General features: G+C 46.4%; 1 protein-coding gene across 1 annotated transcript in view; it reads left to right on the forward strand.

Moving 5' to 3' along the window:
* SLC24A3 (solute carrier family 24 member 3) overlaps positions 1 to 21,155 on the forward strand; it is a 444,494-nt gene that overhangs the window by 336,391 nt on the left and 86,948 nt on the right. The window lies entirely within an intron of this gene.

Genomic DNA, 21,155 nt, shown 5'->3' on the forward strand with positions numbered 1-21,155 from the left:
TCGTTGCTCCTAGGTGACAGGCAGAGGGTCACCTGCATCTCAGCGGAAGTCAGTGCCAGAGCCCACAGGTGGAAGATTGCTTCTGATCCTGAGCAGTTATGTCCATATGGGGTGATCAAGTCCTGCCCAACTTATTAGACTGAACATTTTATTTTTCTCTCACCCTTTTGGTCCATTTTCTCTAGTCTTAGATTTTGTGGCCCCACTATATGGTGCTTGTTAGACCCCCTGTAAATATAGTTAATACCAAAAAATGAGCCTCTTTCTTTGCCTGTGGGGCCGTTTGTGCTTCCCAGGCTCTCATCTGAGTTGGATGCCTTCTCATTGCCTCCTGGAGATGAATAGTCACATCCTTAAGAAAAGTCTGTTGCTGTTCATGCTCTCTTAATTAGCATTGTCACCATCAGCAGTATGATGATTAGCCTGGCCATTATTAGTGTTGTCATTAGTTCATTAGTCATTTGTACCTGAAGCTTGATACAAGGGAAGCCCAAAGGGGGAGCAATAATGTAAAGATATGAGACAAATGACTCGGAAGTGTCTAGTGAATGCCATGCAGCTCATTACATATGAAGTGCATTTGCATTTCATAATTTACTAGGAGTGTGGTTAATCACTGGGTTGGTTAGAATACCTGCTTGAAAGGCAGCTTGCTTCCTGAACTTCAGCAGGTGCTGGTATCCCTCACTTTACCTGCTCTGGAAGGCCTTTCCAAGCTCAGCTCACAGCCCTGCACAATCGTGGTCAGAAACACCAACCACCGTGGTGACAGGAGCCCACCTGAGAACTCTGGGGCCAGCCCTTCCTCTGTTCTCCCTTGTCCCTGTGCCCACTTGGAGAGTTCCAAGGCCATTCTGCTTTCTTCTTCAGGATTTTGTAAAAACCCTGAAGTCTTTACTAAGGGAGCAAAATGATGTTTTGAGAAGAGCATGGGCCCAGGAACCAGACTGGCGTGGGTTTGAATCCTGATTCTACCATTTGCTAGGTGGAATCTTAGAGAAGTTATATCACTTCTTTAAGCCTCAATGTTCTCATCTATAGAATGGGCATAAGGGCACCTATTCCCCTAACATCAATGTAAGAATGAAACATAACATGTTCAGCATTGAATGGCACCTGGCCCACACAGTAAATGCTCAATAAAACTTAGACACCATTTATGGGCTCTCAAAAGAATAACAGCTCCTGGGGTCCTCACCTCCAAATTCCACCCTAGGTCACCACAAATTCCATACTAGGTAACTTGGCCAAGCAGTTGGCAGAACTTCCTAATTAACTAGAGGAGCAGCACCAGGATGTCTGGTGGAGAAGGAGGGCAGGTGAGGGAGAAGGTCTTCTACATGAAAATCAAAATGTTAATCTATGGTCTCAGAGGACTGGTCCTTGCTTTTGTGCTGTCTGGTCAGCGGGAGGGAAAGGAAAATAGGTAAGAAGTGAATGCTGCCTTACACACCAAGAAGCCCTCCCAGAAGGCAGAGCAGATGCAGCAGAACATTGCAGCAAAGGATGGATATTGGGAATTGAACTGATTAATGAATCTGATCCTGGGTCTCATTTAGCTTTGTTATTCAGGTTGCTCCACACTTTCTTTAGGTTGGGAGAATTACCTACGTGTGCCCAGGGGCTTCTGTCTAATGTATTCTGGCATGAAGGGCTGCTGGTGACCAAGTCTGTTACCCATCTGAAATTGAAGGAATTAAACAGTAAGGTTTGAGTTCCTGGCTCAGTTAGGGTTTTGATGAATTCAGCGTAATTAAACGTCTGCTGTATTTGCTGTTTGCAACGTTCCCAGAGCTTTGGTGTTTGCCCAAGGTGTTTTGGGAGTTTTATGGGACAAGAAGGAAATTGCTTCTTAGAAAGTGGCTTATAGAGTGGTTCTTGCCACCCCCACAAGACGTTTACAGGGCTGCGGTCCTACAAGTTTTCTTTATTTAAGAACAAAAAATAGTAACAACAAAGAAAGAACAGCAAGCTCTGGCTGCAACATACTGATGTATTTTGCGTATTGTACTGAGAGAACTTCATGCCAATTTTGTAAAACGATGTATTTATGAATTAAGTCTACCATTCGGAGCATGTTAAGCTTTAGAGACATAACCACAAATAGAGAGGAAACAGTTTAACTGTATCCCAGATTAAGACTTTCATGTCCAGTCGTGACAGGCTGGCAGATGGCTCCACTGTATAAGAAGGACCCCAGCATCAGCTTCCCTGGCAGCCTTGAAATGTTCCTCATGTTCTTTGCATGATGAGGTAGATCTAATCTTGGCTGGTGTTGCCTTTTTTCAAATCACATCCTGCCACACAGGCCCCTTTACACAAACCGGAGCAGCACCCAAAAGTCGCACATCTGAACTGAAACCTGCCTTATGTGGGTTTCCCTGGAAAGAAACTCAAAACAATGATTCAAATGCAAGTAGTTTATCTGAAAAGTGATCCCAGTACATGCTAGTCAGGAAGTAGGGTAGTAAGACAGGGAAGAGAAAGCAGCCAAGGAGCATGTGTGAGCCATCAGGTGCCTTGCTTCCTCCAGGGTACCTGGGAGTTGATGTAGAATATGGGCCTCTAATTTATCCCAGCCAAGGAGAAAGGACCTGGGGGGTTTATTCACCAGCCTCCACCAATCGTTGGTTAAGGACTGCTCCTGAGGGACATGAATTCCAGTTTGTTGAGTGCATTTGACATAGGGGCAGAGAGACATAGGGGCAGATCCCTGAAAGGACCTGAAATGGTAAAGGTAGGGAGATAGGAGTGGAGCCCATAAAATATTTGCTGCAAACTCAACTAAACCTTCAAAAATGAGCCCCCCTGGTGGGTCTCATCTCCAGCTCCCCTAGATGAAACACCAGCATTAGTATTAGGCTGGCTATTAAGAGCTCAGGGTCAGGACATCATGCCCTTAGGGAATTTCCTCTAATGGTAAAAATAACAGCTACCATTCAAGGTGCTTTCTGCTTCTAGTTAGAACCAGGAAGACCTTAGCTCTCATGGGAACACCAGAAAAAGATCTGGAAAATATACAAGTAATACTTAAGCATGGGACTATCAAACAACAATGGAGGCAAGAAAGGTTTGATGAACTGATTTCCAGAGAGGGGTGCCCTTTGTGAGTGGGATATGACCCCTGGCAGGTCGGGATGCAGGAGAACAGAGGGCTGTCAAGATCTAGGCTTTTACTGGGTGGACACAGAGTTGATGGAACTACAGGCAATGGTGAAGGTCAGTGGGATGTACTGGAGTCTGGAAGACCATCAAGTACAATAATAATTTGCTTGACATGCCATCTTCTCCATTCCAGCCCACATGTGCCAGAAACTCCAAGTGAACGCGGGGCTGACATGCAGAAAGAAATCATTCCATCTGCCCAACTCCCACATTCTCCCAGTACCTGAAATTGAGGCAAGTCCCAAGGGGTTCCATGGAATCCCAGATCAAATCCTGACGGAAGTTGTCCCTTCCTTAGGAAGCTGGATGTGGAGGGTTGGGCCAAGCAGAGGTGAGCCGCAGCCCAGCCCAGTCAAGTAGGACCTTGCCAAAACGGCAATAATCACCTCCTCACTTTAGCCAATAGATGAGAGCAGAACTTGACGTTTCTGGGGGAAAAACCCAGTATTATTCTTCAATTCTCATTTTTCTTCCATATGTAATTTCCAGGATGCAAAATAAATTACAAAGCCTGTGAAGAGGCAGGAATAGGATTCATACCCAAGGAAAACCAGCACAGAAGCAAACCACAGATGATCCAGATACAAGAATTTGCAGAGAATAATTTAAAACATCTATGTTAAATAGAGACAGATGGGAAAAGTAAATGAGTGGGTGGGTAATTTTAGCAGATAAGTGGAAAAATCAAAAGTCATATATTAAAAAATCAGCTAGTATTTATTAAACTTCTCCAATATGCAGGCATCACACAGGATGCTTTATTGATACTTTTTAAAATACACCTACTGAGTTTTAAGATAGTATTATCCTCATTTACAGAATAGGAAGTGGGTACTTGGGGGCAGGAGGGACTACCATGAGTGGTTCATCCTGGATTGGAGCACACATCTGCTGGCTGTGTGCTCCATTCTCTTTCCTCATAGGGAGCCTATGATTTAAAAATCTCCAAATGTTATTATTGATTATTATGATGATCCCCAGCTTTTATGTATTCTTTACAAGTGTTCAGTGTAGGAGCTGGAGGCATTGAGAAGGATGGACACACAGCAGAGTGGTGGAGCCCCAGGATGGATGATGGATGTGCTCAGCCCGGCTAGTGCTCTGCTAGAAGCATCTTGAATAATCAAATGGCATCGTCCACTGCTGGGCTTTCACTCCCACCAAACAGACAGAGGGTCAGCCTAATGAACATTGTGAGAGAGCCACAGACCACCCCAGTTTACCTGTACACCTTGGTTCCTAGCTTACTGTTCCCCAGACAAAGCCCAACACATTATCAATGATGTTCTGATTCTGAGAAACATCAGGAATCTCCAAGACGCTGGGGTCTGAGGACAGGTGAGGCCAAAACACAATTAGTTGCAAACCTAAAAATAGGGGCTGGAGGCCTACCATTCACCCTAGAAAGGGGAAGTGCAAGGGAGAGAATGAGTGATCCTTGGAGTAATCAAGCAACAGAGAGTGAAGGCCCTGCTGGAGAGAAAGGGTGCTCTGAGACTCGAGGGAGGGCCCTGTGGGGGAAGAAGGGTGCCCTCAGACTCGAGCCAGTGAGGAGCCCAAGGGAGGCTTTGTGGTGCAGGGGTAGATGAAGGCCAGAGTCATGTCCAGCTGGAGCAGCCCCTGGATTCCATCACATTCCAACAAAATGGAGCTTTTCCCAGTGTCGTTTGAAGGCCACCTGCCTCAGGAGGACCTTGTTAGAAGGCAGAGCCCCAGCCTGAGTCCAGAGCAGCTGAATAAGAACAGCTGTACCTGCTTGAGCCCCATCTGCAGGCTCAGCTCTGCTCAGACTCCTGGACCAAGCTTGGCCCTGAGCAAGAAGCAGCTCTCCTTGGGCGATGGCCCAGGCAGCATAAATGCTTCCCCACTCTGCCCCAGTCCTCTAACCAGCTCTCTGGTCTCCCTTACTATTCCCTGGTGTTTCCTTTCCCTGGCTGTTACCCCCTCCACTGCCCCCTCAAGGCCAGGTCCTGACAGGGCCCCACACCTGATCGTCCCCTGACAGCCACTGTTGTTCCCAGCCCAGAGTTCCGTTATGGTCACCCACCCAGCTCTGTGCTGCTCCTCCCTCACCCCAGATCTCTGTGTTTAGCTTTGACTGTGACTCATACCACTTGTTTCTGGCTTGTTCTTCCTCTGTAAAATCGTCTCCTGAAATCAGATCCATCCTTAGACACACATCTAGAGTAGTTAAGAGGCTTTCAGTTTCAGGTGACAAGGAAACACAGCTCTAACTGGCTTCTTAAATAAAGGAAATGTATTAGTGTCTCTGAAAAATACAGAGGAAAATGTACATCTGGCATGGTTTGACCAGGGATCCAGCCCCATTTTTTATGATTCTCTTGTCACTAACCTTCCTCTGACTATCTTTCATGGAAAACAAAAAATTGTCTCAAAGCTCCAAAAATTTTTCCAAAATATTGATTGAAAAAAAGCCACATATAAGTTGGACCTGCACAGTTCAAACCTGCATTGTTTCAAGAGTCAACTATACCAAAAAAAAAAAAAATTCTCAAAGGAAATGCAGTGAGCTAGGAGATAACTGGAGGGGAAGATGGAAGAGCAGTTTTGGCACAAGCAGTGAGGAAAAGTGTGTCAAAGGAACCCCAAGTCATGGAGGCAAGTCCATGTGGCAATCTGGGAAGGAGTGGTGGTGCTCAGACAAGATCAAGTGTGGCATGTTTGAGGGTCAGAAAAAGGCCAGCTTGGAGTCCAGTGAAGGGGACTGTAGCTGAGAGGGGTCTCTAGCTGAGGTGGACTGCAGTGGGGAACTGGTGCATGGGAAGCCACTGGAGAGTTGGAAGCTGTACAGTAACATTATCTGATTTATACTTTGGGAAATTTACTCCAACTTCTCTGTGGGGAAAGATACCTAATGTTGGCAAGATGTGGCAGGGAAACCAGTTAGGAAACTGTGGTGAGACATGAGCTGAATCTGAGGCAGTGAAGAGTATAAGAACTGGTTGTTGGGCTTAGAATACTTTTGGAGGTGACACCAAGAGGATTTGCTGATTAATTGAAAATGAGGTGAGACTAATACAAAGCATAGAAGACTCAGGGATTTTTATCCTGAGTGATGTAATGTGTCCCAACTCTACAAATGAGCAGAGTGGTCATGGGAAACAGGAGAGTTTGTTCCCAGGTAACAGCCAGCCTATAATCTAACCTGTCATATAGTCTACCACAGTGTGTCAGATGCAAAAACTTGATAGGGTCACTGAAATGCTCTGTGAGATTTTATTTTTAATTGAAAATTTTACCAGCCATCTGTTACTCACTGGCCGCTTTGTTGGGCAGCTTTTGTCAGTGAATCCTTCTCAGTCTCACTGAGCTGTGCACAGCCCAACTCACCCATGGAGACTTGCTGGTTGTCACTTATTGTAAAAGCCCTGACTAGTGCCTTCTAGGACCTTGGATACATGACATCTGTGTCCAGGACAGCCGTGTGCATCTCATGCCAATCTCAGCCTTTATGAATTGACAGTTGGCACCTAGGGGCTCCATAGACACTGGTAGTCATGATTTGGCATATGGAGAAGCCAGATAAAAGCAGTTGAAATCCACAGTATTTGCTCTGCTGTGGCTTGACCCATCATATTCTCTTGTCATTTCCTTTTCCCTACCTACCCTAAGTCCAGCAGAGCTGGGAGATTTTATCAGATCATTGTAGGCTACAGTACCGTGGGGGTGTCATTATTCCAGGTTCTCTGAGTTCCTGACAAGCCATATCTCTACTTGCTAATTCATCAGGCAATAGGGACTCAATTTGAAGTTTTAAAATGGAGAATCAGGAGAGGCAACCGGGAAAGTTTTATTGGATTTGTCTTGCTTTTAAAAAAAAAAAAAAAGGCAGAACATTTTTCTAGTCCATCTTTTTTTAATCGCCATCAATCTCCTCTTATTTGTGTGAAGTAAGACATTTATGCCCTCCTGATCCAGCTGCTCTTTCCTGCAGGGGAAATATCACTGTGCATTTAAATGGAAACCTTAAGACTGGACCTGAGCCTGAATTTCTAAGTGAGAAAGAAACAAATGTCATTAACCTTTCCAGATAGTGTGCAGACCATCTGGGGCAATGGGAGGGCTCATGTACCAAATGTCTAGCTTTTACAAGCAAAGAAAGGTGGAGTAGAGGTTGGCCTGGGGCTCTTCCTCCCATGCCTGAACCAGGGTTGGCTTATCTGTACGGCAGGGAGGGGAACTCTTCCATTCTCTGTAATGGATATACATGAGCTGCCTGCCATTCCCTGGGAGATGGGGAAGAAAATGGCCGTGGTGTGCTTTATTTGTTTGTGATTTTTTTCACCAAGATCAAACTGTGGCTGCAGTTGGGGCACAGAAAATTAGAATGAGAGTAACCAGCAGCTGGGAGACTCAAGGGCTAGGCCAGCTGTTAGACAACTTTAGACCCCTGACCTTCATCACTTTAAGATCTTAGTCATTACACAGCAAACTTTCTTTTTCCACCCTCTTGATCTGTCTTTGATCACTGCAACATGCAGCTTCCAAAAACATAGGTCCCAGGTTCCCCACAGCCTCTTTGCTCTTTTTCTCTTTTTGTTTTTTTACCAATATATAACATTCTTCTGCCCCCAGGTACTATCTGTTTTTATTTTAAATTAAAAACAGTTTTACTATTAATAGCTCATCTTTATTGGAATCTCAGCCAAGTTAATACAAAATAATATGTATTAACTGATTTCATCATTGTATCAAGACCCCAGGTATAACTATTGTTTTTCTCATTTTACAGATGAGAAAAATAGAGCCCAGAAAGGGAAGTGGAAAAACTTGCCCCAGACCACACATCAGGAATCATAGAGTTGGGACTGAGGACTAGACAGACTTGGTTTAAAATTTGTACCCTTTGTGTGACAAAAACTAGTGGAACAAAATGATACAGAGAGGCCTTCATAGTGGATGGTTGTAGAAGAACATGTCTCACAGTTGAAGGAAGAGGCCAACCAAGATTGTCAGATGGCTCTTCGAACTGGGCTAGAAGTCTGCGTGTAAGGGGGTATCCTTGAACCTTTTTGTTTTAGAAGCTTTGATAGGAATTACTGAGAGTGGTCACCCAGGGACTCATCTCTGCGTGAAAAACAAGGTGATGTCGCCTTTCAGAAACCAGCATTAACACATGCCCTGACCATGGCAGGCATTGAAATGTGGTATATGGGACTATGTGGATTTTAAGGCACTTTCAGATACTAATTTCTAAACCAGGGTGCTATGGTGCTGTGACCTTCTGCAGCGCAGAGCAGCAGAGGGCCCACCCTTCCACTGTCTCGTGTTGATCGGGGTTGCCCTTGGTTGATTTGTCTGGCCCATTCTGCCCTTGCCCTCTATCCTCTTTTTCAGGGGAGTCCACTCTGCTTCAGGAGCAAGGAGGAAAGATGGAAGGGGCAGCCAGGCAGGTTCTTATAGGACCCAGGAAGGCAAAGCTAGGGGTGGCCCTTTCCAGGAATACATTTGTTTTGGAGCCCTCGGGTGGCTCAGTTTTGCTGTGAAGGCCCAGCCAGTGAGTCTCCATGAGAGAAAGTTTCAGAGCTGTTCACACAAGGCGGTGAACCAAGTCAGAGCGGGAGAGCTGGTGCTTATACCCCAGCAGAGGGTTCACCTCCAGCCGTCTCCTCGCCCCCAGCTCCAGCCTCCAGACCCTGTCAGCTCCACCTGGACAAACCCTAAGCATGATTTATAAGCAGAAGGATCCTTATGAATAATCAATTCTCTGGGCTGATTTGGCCAGGGCTGGGGCTGCCATCCCTGAGTCCTGGTCCCAGGCTTAGATTCTGCAGGGCTTTGACCTGAGCCGTCCTGGCCACACCATAGCATCAGCCCCCTGAATGTTCGCAACTGCTGCACCAGGGCACTCAGGGGGGAAAGATGGTGTATCCTGGCTTTTTACATTTCCAACTTGCATTTCCTAATTTCTCTCCTTTTCCAAAAAATAGAGAGCAGAGTGGAAGGCAGTCCTGAGGTCACTGGCACGCTTTTGGCGCTCATGAATCAAGAGAGCCCAGCAGAGCAGAGATGGAAGCCAATGAACTCCCTAGATAGTCTGGAGTGGCTTCGTATTTGTGACCAAGTCCTTTGGGGCTCTGAACACCTGTTTGCCCTGCAGGCTGACTATTGTCAAACCACTTAGCTATGCTTTGAAAGCAGGAAGTCCTTTCTTTGTTGGAAGGAAGAACTGGTTTCATTGAGCTTTCAGAGTTTGAGTACACTTTTCCCCTTCATTTCTTTTCTTTAATTCACTAAACTGCTTGTTCATTTTGGAATTAAGCATGCTATCACCAGCCTTGGAGCCATGTTTGTGCATAACCCAGAAAAATCCTGTGTATTCCTGGGGTACCAACTACAGCTATCCTTGTACCCTCCTCACACTGGGCCTGGTGCGGAAGAGAACAGCCATGCCTTTGTCTCTGTCGTTTTGGGGTCTGCACCAAGCCCCATCATTCCAGGTCCTAGTAAGGATTTCCAAGGAAGGCGTGGGACTCCAGTGGTCATTACTCCGTGAAGGGCAGCAGAGGGGCTTACAAGCGTCAGATAGCACCAGCATGGTGCAGTCGCTTACTAATCAATGCATATTTATTGAGTGTTAGTTCTAGTACTTGGGGAGATGATGGCAAGACAGGACAGGCCCCTGAGTTCTTGTGTTGCTTATATTGTAGTCAAGGGAAGACAGTAAAGAAATACACAAAAAATCAATTTGGTAATTTCAGATAGAAGTAATGTGAAGATAGAAAAGTAGGGTGACCTTAGTGCCTACCAGGTATGGAAGGGCTGAAATGGGTCCACCACAGACGGTGCTGCAGAGGAAGTCCTCTTTGGGGCTGAGGCCTGATAAGCATGAATTTGGAGTCATGTGAAGACCTAGAATATTCCAGGCAGACAGCTGCCTGCAAAGGCCGTGAAGCAGGAACAAAGGGGCAGGATAGGGGAGCAGAAAGAAAGCCAGAGCTGCTGGAGAGCAGGAACCTGGGGGCAGAGCTCAGCGCTGGGCAGGGCCGGCCATGGGCTCCCCAAGGCCCTGGTGAGGGATTTGCTTACAACCAGGATGGTGTGCTAGGGAAATACTCAGGGGCTTTTTCCCTGGTGAGATGACACAGAAAGTGGAAAAGAGCCAGATATCCAGTTGCTAATCTCACCGTGAATCTCTACCACATCTGTTTGTGCCTTTGATGTTGGCCCCAAACCCCCAACACTGTCTGTGAGGAAGCCCCCGTCACCCTCACCCTGCTTCATCTCTCTAGCTGTGACCTTGCTTCAAAGCCCTCCCCCTTCCCTCAGCCTTTCTTCCGTTCCTGAAAGGTGATGTGATCTATTAACCTTAACACCATCTCCTTGTAGTCTTATTCCAAATCTCATCCTTTTTTTCCTGCGGATTCTCAGCACTCCCCTCTTCTGGGTGATTAGCTGGCCCCGGGCTCGAGTATTTGCCCCGGACTCCCATCAGGGCTGTTTCTCTCTCCCTCCCACCCATGTAGTGGAACAGTTGGTCTGACCAAGATTTATGATTTCCAGGTGCAAGAGTTAAACTGGGAAGTCAAGTTTGGGTGCTGAAACATTGGAATTTATTTGGGCAGTATGGTGGCTTAATATGAGCAGGTGGTTGGAATATTTGAAAGTAGAACTGTCCACAGTCTGGCCACTTCGTTCACCTACCTCCCCAGTAAATAGCCATTTTTCAGGTGTTTCTTTTGAGTTGTAATTTGTCAGATTTCTATTAAGGCTGAACTTCCCCTACATCCCAGATTCTCTCCATGGTGCCTAAACTGAGTGTACCCACAGCTTTACTCTCCGCCAGACTAGGTGGCCTAAATTCTAGTTCCTTCTTTATTCCTTACAATAACATTGGGTGATAGTACCCTGATTTGAAAAATGAAGAGATTTAACAAAGGTGGTGGCCAGCCTTCAAGATGGCATCCCATTGACCTCAGCCTCCCAGTGTTCAGGGCCTTCTGGTCCCTTCTCACACTGAACAAGGGTCATCCATGTACCAACAGCATGTTGTGGAAAAGGCAGTGTGTGAGGCTGGCCATCAAAGGCACTGTAGCTTCTGCCTCCCTTTCTTTCTTGGATCACTTTCTCTGGGGGAAGAGGCAGCCATGTTGTGAGGACACTCGAGAGCCCTGTGGAGAGGGCCACGTGGACAGAAACTGAGGCCTCCTGCCAACAGCGCAAACTTACCAGCCATGTGGCTGAGCCGCCTTAAAATCAGCTCCTTCAGCTCCTGTAGGTCATCAGATAACTGTGGCCTCAACCAACATATTTCTTATAACCTAATGAGACCTTGAACCAGAATATCCCAGCTAAGCCACTTCCAAATTCTGAATCTTCAGAAACTTGGTAAGAAAATAATTGTTTGCTGTGTTAAGTTGTTAAGTTTTGGGGTAGTTCGTTACACCGCAGAAGGTAATGTAGGAAGAGTTACCCCCATTTGACAAATGACAAAGCAGATGCAGAGATGTCAGGGATTTGCCAGTAAATGGCAGAGCAGGAAAATCAGGCCCCCATCTGTTTCATAGCAAAGTCCATGCTTTTACCTCCCTGCCCAGCTGACTGTGGCACCTGAGTTTTTTCAGGCAAACGGTATCAGGAAAAAGCAACAGACCACTTTAACTTCATATCAGTCCTGCAATGGTTCTAGATTTGGGAATGCCAAGGTAATGGGGAAGGGTCGAAGAGCAAGCAAAGAGATGATTTCATAATTTCTATTTTTGATTGATCAGATTGAATGAAACCTTCATACACACCCAATTCAACTACAGCTGTCTGATGTTAAGACTTTTAAACTGTGTTTATTTCTAGTTCTTTCTCTTTTTTAAATCACTTAAATCTACTGCCTAAATAGTCTGTTTCCAATGAAGACTTCTACTAAGCTTGCTCCACAAAAAAGGTCTTTTCTTTTTTTTGGTCTTTCCTCCTCCCTCTCCCCTCCTCCCTCCCTCCTCCCTTCCTCCCTCCTCCCTCCCCCCTCCTCCCTCCCCCCTCCTCCCTACCTCCCTCCTCCCTCCTTTCCTTCCTCCTTCTCTCCCTCCCTATAAAATGTAGCCTTGGTTCTAGAATTTGATAGGAATATATGAGTTTCTGAAGCTGACATCAACTGATTCTTATGATTTTTGGCAATTCATATGGACCGCCATTAACAGATGAAGGTCCAACCCCACAAGCCTGCCATTCAAATTATCACCGGGTTCGCTCACCCAGAGCTGTAACATGAGCTGTCTTCTTTTTGAAAAGATATTCTTCGCAGCATAGGATTTCTGACACCCGCCTGTGGAATTTCTGTGTAGTGACCTGGTATTTCAACATCTTCCCCAGGGAGTCACAGCCACCAAATTGTTAAAGCTTCAGTTTTCCCTATGAATCAGTCTGTCAAACTTGCCAAACCAAAAGAAAACTAGTACAGTTTATTAGTTTTGAAAAGATGGAGGAGATTCTACCTATCAGGCTGCTCTGTTCCAACACCACCATTCAGTGGAGGCTGGAAGCAGCAGCAAGAAGTGTGGTGGGACTTGAAGGGAAGAAGCTGCTCCTCACTTGTTCTTCTTGCTCCAAACAACTGTGCCCAACTTCTGAAGCCAGTCTGAGACCCAGCTCGAATCTTAGCCTGGGAGTAATTCTTGCTAAAAGCTTGAATCACCCTGTGTTAGGCCTCACGACACCCCTAGCTGGACTTGCCGTTTGGCCATGGTGAGTGGCCTAGCAAAGGAAAGTTGGCTAAACTAGCCAGCCTCTCGTCTTTCTCTTCCCTGGGATAAAACAGGCCTGTAGCATCGTGCCTGGAGTCCTGTGCTCAGCAGACTCCTGCGCTTGACTGTTATTCTGGGGTGTGGATGAGGGCCGGCTGCCCACTTCGGTGCCATGCGAACAGATGTGCTGTTTGTCAGTGTGTGTGGGCTCGTCCTGTTCTCATTACCACTTGCCAAATGCTTGGGGCTTCCAACATGGGGGAGGGTGACTGAATGTGACTTACTGGGCTTCTTCCAGCAGGGGTGATGCTAGTGAGATTGGTTCAAGCAGTGCCCATAGAAGTAATGGCAGCTGGTATTGATTTTATTTTATTTTTCCATAGCTCAAGAGTGTTTAAAAATTATTTGGTGCTGAAATGCAGAAATACACATCTATTGTAAGGTATTTCAAGCCCCAGTAAAGCTCTAAGACCTCTCACTGAGTTGAATGTGAACAACTGCTTTGTAAATGGCACTCATCAGAGTTTGGTGAGTGAATCTTTAGAGTCCAAGGAAGTGCTCTGGCCTCCTGTCTGTGCATAAGTATAAATAGAAAGCATTTGTGCCTCCCTCATGTGTAGGCGGGAGATCAAAGGGGCACAGGACAGGAAGGATTGAGGATGTAGAGGGAAAAAAGCCAGGGAAGGTCACGAACCACAGAAGGACTGGGACAGATGGTGGACTGATGCTCTGCAAGGGGAGTGGCTTGGCCACACGCAGGAGCTGGTAGCTGTCAGACTCTGAACTGACCCCCACTGTGGTGCACTGAGGCCAGCCGCCCCTGGCCATTCTGGTGTGTGATGCACAGTGTGGGACCAAGCTGTTCTTTATACCTGGTCTACCCATCAGTCCTGCCCCTCTGCAGTCCCCTGGGTCCCTTCATAAATTAATGGGGACACATGAAGGAGAGATGGATCAGTTGAGTGGGTCCAGATGGCTATCTTCAAGGAAGCCACAGAAAGATGAGTCAACTCAAAGATGTTCTTTGAGAACTTATAACATGTGACCTGCCTCCTTCTCCTGCCCACACTCCTCAGTTGGAACCAATTCTTCAAGCTCCTCAAAAATCTCTTCCTGAACATTAATCCAGGGAGCTTTTCCCATGGAGCAGCCTTTTCACCTGTTCTACTCTGTAAAATGCTTTCTTCCTCCTAAAGCCTCTCCTCTCTCACCCCTAAATGGGGGCATTCCTCCTGCATGGCGCTGCTCCCATACCCCTTATCTCCCTGATCTCGTGATGTCAGCCTCCCCCACTGAGCACCCATTCGTTGTTCCTGGCCTTGACTTTTCTCCTATCCTCACAACTTAGTTTGCAAATGGGCTACTGGACCTTTCCAACCTGGGTCTTTTAGGATGGCCTCCAATTCAAGGTCTAAACTTTGAACTAAACTCTCTGCTCGTTGACTCACCATCTGTGTTCATCTGGGTTCTCCAGAGAACAGAACCAATAGGAGCCAGAGACACATATACACTTTCTATATACATGTATAGAAAGGCAGATTTACTATCAGGAATTGGCTCACATGATACGGAGGTTGAGAAGTTCCAAATCCCAAGGGTGAGGCAGCAGCTGGAGACCCCAGGAGAGCTGCCGTTGGTGGTTCCCGCCCAACTCCAAAGGCCTGAGAGCCATGAGAACCCCTGGTGCCAGTTCGAGGGCAGGTCTCTCAGTCTGAAGGCAGGAGACTGATGTCCTGGTCCTGAGACAAGCAGGAGAAAGAATTATTTCTTCCTCAACCTTTTATTCTATTCAAGCCTCACTGGGGAGAGCCATCTCATCCAGAAGCACCCTCACACACATGCCTAGAAATAATGTTTACACAAATATCTGCATATCCCAAGGCCCAGTCAATATGACACAACGATTAATCTTCACACCACACCCACCTGAGTGCTTCAGGCACGTTTAGCGCACACCTTGGTTTCACTTGCTGTTTAAGCCTCAGCCTCATGGCAGACTCTCCACATCAAACCCACTGTCAAATCCGATCTGCTCTTCCATCGCAGCGTTTCTTGTCCCTTCCTTTCCAAGTCCATCGACACCACCAATGCAGAACTCTTGACCAATTGGACTATTAAGTACCCTGATTAAACTTCCTGAACCTCCCCTCTGTCCTTGTCTCATCCTTCAAGGCCCACCTTCATGGTCACATCCCAGTAACCATTTTCCATTTCTGGACATCTCTCACCTGTCCACATCCACAGCAGAATTGAAATGCTCACTGTGTCTGTCCCCCATCCTCTTAAGTCTGTGCAAGTGCTTATACATGTGTGCTCCTCCTAACTGGAATGCCCTTCTCCATCTCTCTTCACTCCACATCATCTCTCAGTTTTGAATGTGCAAGTCATTTTTGTTCTTCAAGGCTGTATGTAATGTCATGTCCTGCAAGAAACCTTCCCTGATTTCACCAGGTAGACATAATCTTCTCTTCCATGAACTTCTGTAGCAGTTTTTCAGTTTTATTTTGTTGTTCATGCAGATGCTTATTTCTAGTAGACTCCTAAACCTGTCTGTCCAGACTCATTTCATTATTTGCTTCCTTTGGTAATGATGATACAGGCATGAAGGTGTAGAGAAAATACATAAACAATATACATATTAATTAACACCATAACATTTAGGTACACATTAAGGCCACAGCGGTGTGAGGTTACAGATTGGCAAATGACCAACTGCCACATGAACTGTACAGTTTTCAAGATCAAATGTGCTATCTACAACATGAAAGTGGGTCCTTTATTATCTATACCGTTTGCTGGTATCTTCTATGCCAGCACATGAAGTTCTATGAAGAAGCATAACTAAGCCAGTAACTTTTCTTTGCAGATGAGCGACACTTGCTCCATTTTTCAGGTGTGCTTTTGTTGTCTCTGTAGCATCACCATGTCACAGTAAGGCTTTCAAAAAGAAGAAGAATATTTTTTAAAGGGGGACAAGAAGAGAGCATAGTGCATAATGGAGCCGGGGTCCTCATTGATCTATGTACAGTATTCATTATCTGTGTCCCTGCTGTTAGCAGGTTGCATAGGGAAGAAGAGTTGTTAAAATACACAATATTCACTAATGAACTGAGCACTTGAGAAAAACACGCCCCTCATGCATCCCTCCCTGCTTGACAATCACATCTCTTCCCATCCATTACGTCAGCCTCTTTGTGTCCAGTTTATGGCTATATGTTGGGCATTGTATCTTCCCATAAAATGCAAACTTCATGAAGTTGATATATTGGAGAACTGCTTACCTCCCACACATAAAGGCACTAATAAATGAGGATATCACAGTTGAGGAAGAAAATAAGACAAGGTTAATGACACAGATCCCATATCCCTCCAAAAAGAGTTATTTGCATATTAAATAATTAAAGCAGAGACTTGAAAAACCCTTGAATACTTCCCCCACTTCTCTCTGTGACTGGGGATTTAAGCATGAGCATGCAGGGAGCATTATCTCATGCCCTCCTACCCTTTCATGGGGAAATTCACCAAGAAACAGCCAATGTTTGATTCCTCCTGTGTTCATTATAGCAAGTAGGGCATGGCTGCTCTTAGAACGTGAATTTATCAGGAAACATTAATGCAATGTGGTAAGATCTCAGTGCAACCTCTCTTACTTATGAAACTTAACCTTCATTTCAAATAGTTTGCATGAAGTCGTCTTTTTCCTTTGCAGCAATCCCTATGTTTATTATGTTTAAATAACAGGAGCAGTTTCTTTCTCTGAAAAAGGACTTGAGATCAAAAAGCCTTTGTTTGTGGGGGGGCTCTCTGTCTTCCTGCGAGTCAGTGGAAGCCATAACAGTAACTGGAACCTTCTGGTGTTTCCCATCAAATTGAACAAGCACTTGTTCATCTTGGTCATAACCATAAATCCTCAATTTACCCTCACTGAGTCAATATGCCAGTGTTGGGTTGCATACCAGGGAACTTGGGTAGAAAACTGCTCGTTTGTTTTCTTTATGAGCTAGCTACTGTTCATGGCTCCAGTTCTAGTGAAATACAGCTTTTCCCAAGTTAGTGCTTTTCTCTTCCTTCCCTTCTCCTCCCCTTTTTCCTTCCTGCTCATCCTTCTCTTCCTGTTGTCCTCCTCCTCTTTTTTTTCACCAAATATTGTCCCAGCTTACACAGGGATCCATAAAGATCCTCTAGCTACTCTTTTTCAAGATGTAGGACATTTCAGGAAGTAGACCTTAGAGATGATGTGACCCACCCAACTCGTTTTACAGATGAGAAGACTTCGGCTAGAGACAGAGTAGAGCTTGGTGGGGTCCCTGCCCCTCACTCTCATACCCCACTCATTCACAGCCCTAAGCACGTCCCCTGAACAGCTACCTGCCCTGACTGATGGATGGGATGGCCATGAACAGGAATGACCCAGAATCGAGGGACACCAGATCTTAGAGCCTTTCCCCCACATCCAATCTTGTATTCCTCAGAAGTAGAACCTCAGAATAAGTAATCTATTTGGGACTAGATCCCAGGAAACCCTAGTGGGAGAGGGGAAAAGAGAGATAAAGCAGAGAAAGAAGGCACCCAAAGGTGTGCTACCAAGAAGGTCACTGCTCTGGACACCTGGGACTCAGTCCCCTGGGGAAAGCCTGGGAGACAGTAGGGAACATGCATGTCAGGGCTCTTCCCCAGGGGTGAGGGAGTTAGGCTATGGACACACCCTATCCCATTAGTCCCTGGTGGATGGCTGCCCCTGGGGATGGGACTCCCCGGCACTTCCAGCCTGCCCCATGTGAGGGCAGAGCAAGCTCTGGCAGCCAAGAATGCTCAGGCAGGGTCACAGGTTCTGAAGCTGGAAGTCCAGCCTGTGTGCATGGAAACTGTCAGTGCTGGTGGCATGTGGGCAAGGGAACAGCTGCGACCTCCACACACTGTATTACAGACACACGGCAGAAAGGACAGAGTCCGGTCTTCTCCTCTTGGGAAAGATGCTGGTTTTACAAGTGCTAAATTCCTTTCTCAAGAAGGATGGGATGAAGAGGAGCTAGAACACACAGCAGACCTAAATCTAAGGGACCCTCCCAGAAGGACTCCTTTGAGGCAAGCCTCATCAACATGGGGGCATACCAATTCAGTAAGCTTGTGCTCTAAGCTTAGGATAAAACATGATTCTCATTTAGCCTGTCTACACTTCTCTGCCTGTTTCTGTCTTTAAAGTAAATGTTAAAATCATCACTGACATGGTTCTTGGGACAGAGAGAGGAAAGCAGGTGGCTGTAACCTGGCAACAAATTCTTTAGAAATAATAATCACTCTGATACCTCAACTAGGATACCTTGATTCCTCAGTCAGGACGGACCAAGCACAGCAGCCCACACATAAATGATTGTCACCATTCTCATCAATAAAGCCACTGGAGGAATGGGCTGACACAGAAAGATGTACCTGCATGCCACTGACTGGCTTGACCTTGAGGAATTGGGGTCATTTACTCCTCTTCAACTGCCCTTCGCAAACCAGAATTTGTTCCAAAATGAAAATAATAAGAATGTAGACTCTTAGAGCTCAAGGGGGACCTTAGGGACTTTTTGGCCCAAATTTTCTGACAATGCCAGAGCCCTTTAATGGGTTCTTGATCCCACTCGAATCAGGCTTGTGCCCCTTAGCTCCCCTGTACCTGCTGTCATCAAAGTCACAGGAGCCTCCAAGTGGCTAAACCCAACACTGATCCTCAGCCCTCTTCCTACATGATATGACAGCAGCCCTTGGTGCAGTTGTTCCCTCCTGGAAACACCTTCTTCCTTTAGCTCAGGACCTCACACGGCCCTGGCTGTCCCCACACCTCCCTCATGCTCCTTCTCAGTCTCCTGGGAGAACTAGAGCGCTCTATCTTCTAACCATTTCTCTTTTCTCTCCACACTCACTGCCAGGTGTGTGGCTGATGATTCCAGAGCCCTGTCCCCAGTCACCTATGGGACATCTCAACTATGTCCAAACCTGGACCCCTGACCTTCCCAAAATCTGCTTCTTCCACAGCCTTATAAGTAAATGGTGTCTCCATCTTCCCAGTGTCTGAAACGAAACTTGGTGTCATCCTTGGTTAACTCCATACCCAACATCCCATGTCCATATTATCAGGAAATCCTGTTGGATCTACCTTCGGAGACTATCTAGAACCCAACCACTTCTCACCACCTCCACAGCTGCCCCCTGACCGAGCCACCACCATCCCTCCTCAGGACTGCTGCCCTGGTCCCCCAGTGGGCTCCCTGGCTTTCCCTCAGACCCTCAAGCTCTGTGCCCTATGGAGCAGCCAGAATGACATGTGAAGTCTAAGGTGGAGCATGTCATCACTCTGCTTATGCCCTCCACTAGGGCCCTGTCATCCTCCAAGTAAAAGCCAAACAGTGGCCTCCAGGGCCCTCTGTCTCTCCCTCCCACAGATCACGCCTCATACTGCTCTGTCCAGCCTCATGGGCTCCCATGGGCCTCCTCACAGTTTCACAGACACATGCACAGCACACCTCCTGCCTTTGCACCTGCTCTTCCTTCTCTCTGAACCACTCCTGCCCCAGACATGCACTCTCACTCTGTCACTTTCCTCATGCATTATTTAAATGTCACCTCTCACTAAATCTTCCTTGGTCATTCTGCTCTAAAGTCACACACACTTCCACCCAGGACTCTCAATCCCCATTCCCTGCCTTATTTTTCTCCATAGCACGTATCATCATTAACATGCTGTGCAATTTACTACATGCTTACTTACCATGCAGCTCCCTCTCATGAAATGTGTCATGGGGACATGCAGACTAGTTGGTTTGCTCCCTGCTTTACTCCAAGAGCCTCAGCAATGCTTGGACGACTGACTGATGGGTGAACAAGTATCATAAGCAAGTGTTCATCCATCCCAATGACTTACTCACAGATGCAGAGCTTACCATTTTGCAAGGTGCACCTTCTCTGAATTTTTGGAAGACCACAATGTATGGTATTGTGTGCAAATCTCCTTCCTTGGAGTATGTGACAATTCAGCCCATTTCTGCCTTCCCTACTTAATCAAAATAAAACCCATCTCAGCTCAGCCCCTGGGCTTCACTATCTTCCAGCTGCTCTTGTGGAATTTGGCCTCAAGACACCTGTCCCTCCCTCCTGGATGGTCACACATGGTCAATGTCTGCATCCCACTGTGGGGTCCAGCACTGGGGGATGTTGTGTGTTAAGTGCGTAAGGACCAGTGCTGAGCCCTGGGAGGTACTCACCCCTTGCCCTGCAGGAGATACCCTTTCAGAAGCTGAAGCCTGTGCTGGTCTGTATAGTGGGTGCCTCTCACCCTTGGCTCATGGAAACTTTTGAGCAGCTCCAATCTCCAGGTGTTTTTCTCAGGCACCATCCTGTCCTATATTTAGGTATGAGATGCTGTGCATTCCTCCCTCTCATACACCCCGTCTATTTGTCTTGGAACAGACTGCTAACATCTTTTTAAATCTTGACTCTCTCACATAGAATTCCACTGTCTCCCATGGTGCAGATCCACAGATCTGATAAGCAGCTTCAATGTGAAGATGGGGTGGTTTGCATCTAGTGAGCTGCCAGTGAAGATCAGTTTTTCTCCAAATTGTAGATATGAGTGCCAAAGAGAATAGGACTGGAGCAGCAGCCCAACACCACCTGCAATGAATGCTGATCATCTTTGGGCAGGTGGCAGTGCAAAATGTGCCTCTCAGATTTCTGACTGCAGGAAGGGTAATGGCCACACTGACTGTCATTGTCTGAAATCCATCACAGCATTTGGGCAAGGGGAGTCCTCCCATAGACTGCTTCCAGGGATGCTGAATGGTTCTGGGAGACCCAGGGCTCCTCCAACCCATGGCTTTGACCTGGTCTCCCTGACAGCCAAACTTCCTTAGAACATAGGCTTAGACCTAAACTTAGAGTGTAGACTGCCATCTAAGATACTTCTACAACCCATCCTGTCTATACTGTTACCCCAAGATGGGTTATCCCCATCAGAGCCTACAATCTGGAAAAACATTGGCTACTGTATTCTTTGCCATTTCTGTAGGGGTTGGCTGGAGTGGCATTTTGAAAAGACTGAGATTATGATTAAGAGCTTGGAATTTGGAGTCAGAGTATTGGGACTGAATCCCATCTCTGCCCCTAGTTACCCATATGACACTAAGTGAATTAATTAAATTTTCTGTGCCTCAGTTTTCCTGACTGTAAAGTGAACTAATAGCAATAATTGTTTTCACCTTGTAAGGTCATTGCAACAATTACGGGAATTAGTACATGTAAAGTGCTTAGAAC

The sequence above is a fragment of the Manis javanica genome, chromosome 5 (genome assembly GCF_040802235.1).
Source record: "Manis javanica isolate MJ-LG chromosome 5, MJ_LKY, whole genome shotgun sequence".
NCBI classification, from domain to species: Eukaryota; Metazoa; Chordata; class Mammalia; order Pholidota; family Manidae; genus Manis; species Manis javanica.